The sequence below is a fragment of the Carassius auratus genome, unplaced genomic scaffold, assembly GCF_003368295.1.
Source record: "Carassius auratus strain Wakin unplaced genomic scaffold, ASM336829v1 scaf_tig00022634, whole genome shotgun sequence".
Lineage (NCBI taxonomy): Eukaryota > Metazoa > Chordata > Actinopteri > Cypriniformes > Cyprinidae > Carassius > Carassius auratus.
Window position 1 is genome coordinate 14,080 of NW_020525205.1, and position 10,193 is coordinate 24,272.

The 10,193-nt window shown below is 31.6% G+C and overlaps 2 pseudogenes; both read right to left on the reverse strand.

Annotated features, from left to right (window-relative positions):
* Positions 1 to 5,963, reverse strand: LOC113077459 (alpha-N-acetylgalactosaminide alpha-2,6-sialyltransferase 6-like; annotated as a pseudogene).
* Positions 5,964 to 7,494: 1,531 nt separating this feature from the next.
* LOC113077460 (alpha-N-acetyl-neuraminyl-2,3-beta-galactosyl-1,3-N-acetyl-galactosaminide alpha-2,6-sialyltransferase-like) lies at positions 7,495 to 10,168 on the reverse strand (annotated as a pseudogene).
* Between the last annotated feature and the right edge of the window lie 25 nt (positions 10,169 to 10,193).

A 10,193-nucleotide genomic window follows, 5' to 3' on the forward strand; every position in this document is an offset into this window, starting at 1 on the left:
TATACGTTTATTTTCTAAGACAGGCATGTACAGAACATTCATAATGAGAAAACGAGCAAAACAATCAGATCATACAGTCAAGTTATAATCATCATTCTCATAATAATACATTCTGATTTTGGCCTGCAACCCTTCCAGAATGAAAGCATCTTAATACAAATGCCCCAGATGGTTATTACCCACAATCCCTCTGCTCTTGCGCTCGGGCAGATGGTTAATTTTAAATAACCAAATGAATGGATGAAGAAAAAAAAAATTCTGAAGGTTTTAACATTATGGGTGATAATTGAGCAGGACTTGAAAATTAAATATTTAATATTTGGAATGTTTACAACGAAATGTTTCATTCAATATGTTCGTCTCATGCTTGTTGATTTTTGACGATTAGAGAAGTACTTAGAGGAGTAGTTCATTCAAAAATAAAAATGTTTTTGTCAGCTGTTTGGACTCTCATTCTGACGGCACCCATTCACTGCAGACCGTCCACTGGTGAGACAGTGATGCAATGCTACATTTCTCTAAATCTGATGAAGAAACAAACTCATCTTGGACGACCTGAAGGTGAGCACATTATCAACAAATGTTCATTTTTTTACTGTTCCTTTAATGCAAATCATTCGGAGTGGTTGTGTTATTGAGCAGCTGTTATTTCTGGGTTTTGAGTGAAGGCAAGACATTCAAAGCAGCACAGAAGTTACTCAGACGAGCACTAACTGTTACCAGCAACAACTTGAGTTGTCCAATGAAAGCACAGTCCTCCAGTGAGTGCACAGCATTTACAGCAGTCTAATGAAATACTGCTAATACATGGTAAAAAGGTCATGATAAACTGAAGGGCCTCAAGACACCACTGACACACAGCGACACAGTCTGTTTGTGATTGATTATGAATAGAATGCATTTTGTTTACTTCTTAGGTTATATGATATGTTCGGGTCATGAACAAATGAAGAGAAAGACGAATATTTTAAATGAAGCCTGTTTTAGGTCCAGCACGATATTGTTTTCAGTTTGTATTAAAAAAATGTATTTGTGTTTGTCAAATTGTATTTATTAGGTTTTCCAGTTTTAGTCATTTTTAATTATTTTATCTTTAAGATTTATTCCAATAATTTATTAGTTAATATTTAAATTAGCTTTTATTTTTAAATGTTCCCTTTTCGTTCTAATTATAGTTGAAGTTTTAATTAATTTGTTGAGTGTTTTTGTCAACATATTAACATATTAATTGTCCTATATAAGCCTGGTTTTCTTTAATTTTGTAAGGAAAAATGACCCGGGCATGTTCTTGTAGTGGATTTTTCAGCAAAGCTCTAGAACCAATTATATGGAGTTCTGGGATGTTCTAGAACTGACTGACATTTAGTCAGATTTCATATGACTTCCTGATAATGGTATAAAGGCATAAATAGCTCTCCATAAAGCAGAACAAAATGTGCAGTTTATCTGAAAATGATGACCATTCACCTGGCCATTAAAAAAAAGGTGTGTTTTTTTAAATAGTTAATTGTAATATTGTCTTTTATAGGGCATTTTAAAACCATATAAACTTGTAAAAATAATTCTTTTTTTCATAGTTCTTATTTACATGATAAAACATACTCTTAATCTTGTAAAGTAGTTTGATTCTGTTTCTAGTAGTTTCACACGAGTAACGCTCAGATGTGTTGACAAGACGTGAAAAACACTGTAAGAGAAAACTTTACGGCATGCTTCAGACGATAAGCGTTCCACCATCTGTTCATTAAACTAAGATTGGCTTGGTCTTGGCCTCAAACGTTGTTAAAGACAGCCGCCATGTTGGCTCTGGCTCAGCAGGACAGTTTCTCACCAGGCCGGGTGTCTGTAGCTGATGTTGTACTGCTTGGCCCAGCGTGCAAACACCTGTTTCTCAGTGATGAAGCGGTGGTGTGCTCCACGGCGCCCCCTCTCGTTCTGGAGGTACGTCACACACTCGTCTGGACCTCTGGGCTTGTAATAGTGATAGGGCAACCGTTTGGGCTGAGGACGCTTCCTACAGGAAACACAATTCAGGAAACTACATTTCAGGGATTATATTGATTCAATGATGAAACTTACTGTTGCCCAATCAACATTAGAGTCAAACTGCACTTTTCCAGGTAATACTATTTCATCTTACCCACAATGGTTTGGTGGCACCATCCCATAAACCTTTATGTTGTCACACATCTCAATAGCAATCACCATGGTAAACCAGCCGGTGCTTAACCAGGACTGAGACCTTTTTCTGTGAAACATGAACAAACACTGAAAAATATAGCAACTGTTCAAACAATACAATAAAGGACAAACTCATTTCAGATGTTGAAATCTATTTATATATATATATATATATATATATATATATATATATATATATATATATATAATATTTTTATTAGAATTACAACTATATTATAATATTTTAATATTTTTTATTTTTATATTAAATATTGTAATTATTAATTTATTAATATGAATAATTATATTCAATTATATATTTATGTTTACTTTATTTCTTCATATATATATATATATATATATATATATATATATATATATATATATATATATATATATATATATAATTATATTACAATACGAAAAAGAACAAATTAGGGCTGAGTGATGAATCAATATATAATATATATGCAGTATACACTATAAATATATATATTACATAAAATATTTCTATTTATTACTTACAAGGTAACATTTATTATTGTTACTACAACAATAATAAACAAACTAAAAATTAAAACAATAAAAAATTATAAAGCTGTTTAAAAATAATAGAAATGACAGCAGAAAATTACTAAGACTTTAATTTTTTTTATCTAATTTAAAATATTAACCAAAACCATGATAGTATATCAATGGTACTAAACTACAACTCTTAGTTAATGTCTTAAATTAATTGTAATTATCATTTGATCACATTTGAAAAGATCAATTCAACTGTTCAAGTTTTATAAATTAATTTCATTAGACACTATTGTTGATGATAACTTTGAATTAAATAAAAAAAAATTGGGAAAAAATACATGCAATTTCATGGCACCCTAAATTAAAAGGTAGCTTCCCTGTAAATAAACAAATTACATGTGCATTAATCTTTGAGATCTAACAATGTGGAATGCATCTGAATATTAAACTGAAAACTATGATATTGAATGATACAGAAAAATATTCTGCTGATATCTTTGGCCATATTTCACCTGGCTTTCAACCGTTTTAGAAACATTAAAACAATAAAATAATATAAGCATCTGCTAAATGTGAATGTAAAACATGAAGCAAATGAAAATAAATAAAGATGTTAAAACTGACGTGTTTACCTGTCTCGGCCGGTCTCTTTCTGAAAGAGCGAGTCAAACTTCTGCATTTTGCCAGGTGAGATGAGGAAGAAGGACAGGTTACTGTAGGTCATACTGACTCTCTGGATCAGTCTGTACAGCGTTCCCTTCGCCTCGCAGCCGATCCTTGTCGACGGACCCCAGAATATGATGGCAGGGCTCTCTGAGCGATTCAGGAAGTCTGTGGGTTTGCGAACCACCCGGAACACGCTGGAATGAGCCACGACGCGCACGCTGGTCCGGTTCCCCACGTCTGATTCGTAGCCAGAGGTTGGCGCGTCGTTCATTGCGGATGACACACTCTGTGCGGTCGATCTCGTCTCCGGCGTGAGTCCCCAACATGTGACTGGAGCTGGTCACTAACGCACACTGATGGCAGTGCAGCTTCATGCTCTGAGACAGCAATCCAGCAGCATGCATTTCATTCCTTACAGCAAGTCATACATGTAGTCATATATATTGTGGAAATAAAGCAAAATAAACCAAAAAATTCTAAATGTATTGCTTATATTGATGTAAGAAAAAATATATAGTTAATTAATTATTAAATGATTTGTAAAACTTTATATGAGCAATCATTTATTTTTATTAAGAATTCTAGGGATACTGTATTTTTTTACTATTTTTAAAAAATATACAAAAAATTTACAAAACATGTATTGTTAATATAGATTTTAAATATATTTATATATTCAAATAAATAATAATTTATAAAAACTTACATGATCCATCTTTTTATTTTATAAAGAATTCTAATGCATTTTTCCATGCAGCAAATAATATAGATTTCAGAAATATTTGTAAATATATTTTAAAAAATACAAAAAAGTATTATAAATACAGCTATATATATATATATAGCTAATATAGATGTTGAAATATATTTATATATTAAAATAATAATAATTTGTACATTTTTTTATTAAAATATTTTATGATAATAGTATTAAAATATTAATTAATTAATACGTCAACTATATTTTTAAGTTTACTTAATTTCTTCACTTTGTTTTGGACTTTTTAAAAAATATGTTCAAAGTAAATCTATATTATACAACACACACATACAGTACATACATATGCACATATATATGTGTGTGTGTGTGCTTTGAAGGTTTACAAGAAATAATTTTCTTAAATTGTGTATACTGCATATATTTCGGCCAGATTTAGCCCATGAAAAAATGTACATATTTGGGCTTTTTTATTATTTAGTGGATGGGTTATAAATATTATTTGTAAAAATGTTGGCATCACCTTGTTCCCGTAAACAGGAACGTAACCCTCGTTCCCGGCCCATTTCTTGAGGTTGGTGTGTTTGATGGTGAAGTGAAACTGGTTGACTTCGAAGGTGGTGTAAAGATCAGCCGAGCTGCTGGAGCTGTAGAGGATGAGGAGGGTCATGATGAGGAAGACCGTCCCATAAATCACCATCCGCTGCCCGCGCTGCCAATGCTGAGGAAGCACAGAGGAGCTGAGAGTCAATTCAGAAAATAATTGAATGTTCTCAAAACTCCAAAAATAGCGGCAGTATTTAATATTGATTATTGATTGCTGAGAACCACACACAATTAGCAACATGCCTTTCCATCACTGAATGAACAAACCTCTGAAATACAAACAGTGATTTATCAGTCCATGAAATATTTAATTTTCTCTAAAGATTTATGGCATAATTAATGCATCTCGTTTTGATTATAAACAAATGTACATTTTAAGGTAAATGCTAATTTTAATGTATTTTAAAAATGTAAATGGTGAAAAAACAATGCATATAAATACAGTGGAAGATCAATCTATTATACAAGTTTGGAAAAAAAAAAAAAAAAAATATATATATATATATATATATATATATATATATATATATAGAAATTATAAAATTAATTAATTTATTTATTTTTTAATATTATTATTAATTTAAAATAATTGTTTTCTATTTAAAATAAAATGTATTCCTGTGATTAAGTTTTTTAAAGAGACTTATTTCAAATGCATTTAAAAGCTAATTAATCAGAACATTTGACCAGTAGTGTACATTTTTTAAAAATGATGTATAAAAATTAGTTTTAAATTTATTTATGTTTTTTTTACTCACTTTATCTACACTCCGCAGTCTCATTCTCCTGCTGTCCTTCTGTCAGGTTTCAGTGCTCATGTCTACAGAAAGAGAAAATCACTCACACCTGTAAGACCGAGCCTGTGTGTAACATCATATATCAGTTCAATTCAAACTTATATTCCGAAATAAAATGCAAAAATATTGTCAGAACCCATTTGCCAAGGTGTGACATTTACACAAGCCATTATTGATAAAATATGAACCACATGCAAATAAAAAAATAGCCGGTTCATTCAAACGGCAGACAATCACACCATAAAATTATTTAATATTCAATCTGACATGGAGACCATCTTTAAAAAATTTAAATCATGAATTTAATCAAATGTGTTAAATATATTGAAATCTGTCATAAATCATACCTCCAGTGCCTCTTTAAATAAAAATATATACCAGAAATAAACACGTCTGTGTACATAATGACCACTATTATTGATTATTATTATAATTGACACAATCACGATGATTCTTACCGAAGCGTCAGGCTTGATTCTGGAAGTTTCTGAATCTGCCAGCATTATCACCATCATAAACATCATCATCACCATCATCAAGCCTTCCGTCGGAGGAGCGTCGTGCGCAAACTGCGCATGCGCCCAAGCCGCGTTTACACTGATGACGCAAGAGAAGCCAGAACTGAATCGACCAATCAGAACACTCCCACACGCGGTGGGCGGTGTTTGGAAGGATCAAGCTGCTGCACTGAAGACTGAAGTAATGATGGCTGATCACGGGAATACATTATAATTTGACTATATATTCAAATAGAAAATAGTTATTTTAAATAGCCAAAATGTATTTTACAACATATATATATATATATATATATATATTATATAATATATATATAATATATATATTATATATATATATAAACCGTTCAAAATTTATGGGATTTTAACCTTTTATTCTGCTCATCAAAATGTATTTATTTGAAAAAAAAAAAAAAAAAAAAATATTTGCAAACATTGATGATCTAAATAACAATTTGAGCATATTACAACAATTTCATTCATGATCATTATTAATTTGTGGCATTAATTAATAGTAATTTACTCAGCTTTGCATCAAAGAAAAAAAAATATTTTTTTAAAGGATATTAAAATAGAAACCATTATTTTATATTGTAATAATATTATGCAGGATTACTGTTTGCTTTCTGTATATATGCATGAACAAAAAAGTCTAAATAAATAAGGCAATACAAACCACAGACACATTAAATTACAGTAATGCTTAGTTTATTAACTGGCCACGTAAATTTCAAATACAGAGCAAAAAAGGCCTAAACTTGAGTCACCACAGGTCAAACCATCACCACAGGAATACACAGTAATCTTCACCAAATTATGTGTGTAAGGATCTCTTACATGTGAATCTAAAGTTAAAAAAAAATCAGTCAGTATGTAGTTGAAAATAAGACACAATGTAATGTCAAACAAAATACACATTAAATTGAATATCATCTAGTGATATTAATTCATAATATGACCTCATTATATATTCATTTTCAAATACAGTTAGTTTCTCTTGGGTTAATATATGAAATAAACACTGCTAAGACAAGCACCAAAAGCCATCTTAAGCAAACAGATACATGCAATATTGAAATATCGAAAATAATAGAGTTTGGTTCCGCAGTAACATTTTGCACCTTGGAATAAATACAAAAATAAACATATATAATTATAAAAGCACAGTACCTTTTCAGTCATTTAAAATTGAAATGAACCCTTTTGGGTTAGATGTCAAATCATTAAAAATAATGCTTAAAATAATACAATAAAAAGGTCAAAGCAAAAGGTCATAAGTAAGCTGAGCTTTCTTGAAACAATGTGGACATCATTTTATTGACGAGAATGTGAAATGTTTAAAAACATGCTAAAAAAAATAAAAAATTAGGAAATCACAGTGTTAATAATAAAAACATCAGTGTCAGAAACATTCCAAATGATGAATAGCTATTTTAGTATTACTTATTAATAATTATAATACGAATGCAAATAAAATATTACCACATCTAACACTGCAAAAAAAAAAAAAAATTGCAGTGATCCCATGTAGTAATATAAGATTACTGCATTTATATCATAGATTATATAATATCATTGACATACATTATTAGTGATTTTGTATGATTTTTATGGAGGGATAGAAACTCACTCGTTATCGGTGTGTAGGAAATGCATGGATTCAGATATTTATGTTTGACATAAGAGGTATTGTGTGACGTTAATACAATGTAATGTCATTTAAGCGTTAATTATTTCAGTGGTTGACCATAGAAAGTGCTAGTAAACCAGAGATCAGACTAACAAACAAACAAACTGACACAATAATGCAGAAGGCTGGTTGTTATGAAGAGAACCCTACACAGAATCATCAACCGTGCTGAATAAACAACGGCAAAGCAGCATGATTCAAACAGCAAACTCAACGATGCTTTTTTGATGCAAGCATAAACTGATATTGCGAGGAAAAAGGTTTCCTGAAGCCAGACCTGCTTCAAACCTGGTTGAAACCGTGTTCCTGCGGTGTCCAGGGTGGATAAACGAGCTGCAGCTTCCCCTGAGACGCCCAGCGGCTGTAGATCCGCTTCTCTGTGATGAAGCGATGGCCGCCCCTCTTGGCGTGTTCGTGAGCGCGGTACATGCGGCACTCATCCAGACGCGACGGCTCGTAGTAGTGATACGGCACAAACGAGTGGTTGGCGTTACTGTAATCAAACCAAAACAGAGGTTAGTGAAGAAATGTCATTTTGCAAAAGACAACTGCAAAAATGCATTAACGCTTAAGAGTTTCTGATTTGTCCAGGGTGTTAAATTCATATCAAAACATGCATTTTCTAAATAACTGTGCCTGTTTTTGTACTCAGCTTCTCTCTCTTTCTCTCTGTGGGTCAAAGATGCATCAATAGATGTACAAGAGTGTTAATAGAAACACGTTAAATGTAAGTAAAGAGTCTACTTTAATACGTTTTTGGAGAATAAATGTCAATATTTTATATATTTACAAAATGTATGTAAAGATGTTAAGAACATGCTTATTCTGACGTTTACATATTCAAATATATAAAATAATAAGGGAGCATTTTAAATTTGAATGTGTTTTAAAGGAGTAATAATTATTTCTGACAAAAGTGCGAAATCTAGGATAGAAATCTTGGCGAATTTAAAACATTTAGACTAATTATAACTAATTAGTATTCGGAGTGAAAGTAATTAGTTTTTAATGTGTCATAAAGTGATTTTTGAATGACATTTTAGTGGATCTCTTCTGTAAATCAGGGAAAATGTATCATTTAAATTTTTTGCTCAGAAAAACATATTAATATAGTTATTTAAAAAAAATATATATTCATTTTAAAGAATGAATCTGTTGATTACATATATATAAAGCTATAAATAAGTGTAAACATAAACAAGGTATGAAAAATCCAACCATCCATTCATTCTGTAAATAATTTTTGTACATATTATAAAGTTTGCGATAGAGTATAAAGTATAAATGATGTAAATTATTTATTAATTATAAACTTAAACATGTATAGATTATCTATAAATATATTCTATATTTTAGTATTTTCTATAAATGTGACAAATTACACATAATTAATAATTATATTAATTTATTTATTATATTAATTTCAAGTAATTGTGAATATACACACACACACACACACACACACATATACATATATATATATATATATATATATATATATATATATATATATACTGAAATTATACATTCATTCTTTGACATGTGAATCATAAATATACAAATGTATAAAATTATATTATATTGTGTGATAACACAATAAAAGTAATATCCGCTTCAAAATATGAATCTACTGGTTATATAATATACTGAGATATAAATACAAGTGTAAAATTCTACAGACCTTTAATTCTGTAAACTGTTTTTTGTATAGATGATATACATAATGTCAGCTCCATAATTAACAGCAATGCAAAAATGTATTTTCTTAACAAATTCACCTAAAACAACTGAACTCACCTGCAGTAAGATCCGTCAATCATTCCATAAACCAGAATACTGTCACACATCTCCAGAGACAGAATCATGGTAAAAAACCCTGTACTGAGAAAGGCCCCCGATTTCATCCTGCAAAGAGATAAAGCAATCCATTAACTACATTCACAACTGCTGTTCTACATAATAATGATGATAGAAGAGAGGAAGAGTAACCTGTTTTTGCCCGTCTCGTTTTGAAAGATGCGATCACAGTACTGAACCTTTTCTGTGGTGACGGTGTAGATATTTGTACGTGGATACTTCTTGGCCAGCTTCACTAGTGCATTATAGATTTTCCCTTTTCCGTCCTGCCTCATGTTTTTTCTCAGGGCCCCAGATGACGTATGTAGTTCCCGCCTCTGCCCCGAAGAAATATTCCTGCTGCCGAAGCAGGTGTGGGACGCTGGTGTGAGAGACCACACGCAGACTGGTCCTGTTCCCCACATCAGCCTCGAAGCCGACGGTGGGTGCCACGTTCATCCGGATCACACAGTCGTGTCGGTCGATCTCCTGACCCCGTCCACCGCCCCATCTGCCCGGAGCTGGACACTACAGCACAGCGGCCACAGCGGAAGTCCAGGAACTGGAAATACATCATAAATACAAAAGCATGTGTGCATCTTAAAGGAATATTTCATCTACAAATAAGACATTGCTGAAAATATACTCCACCCTCA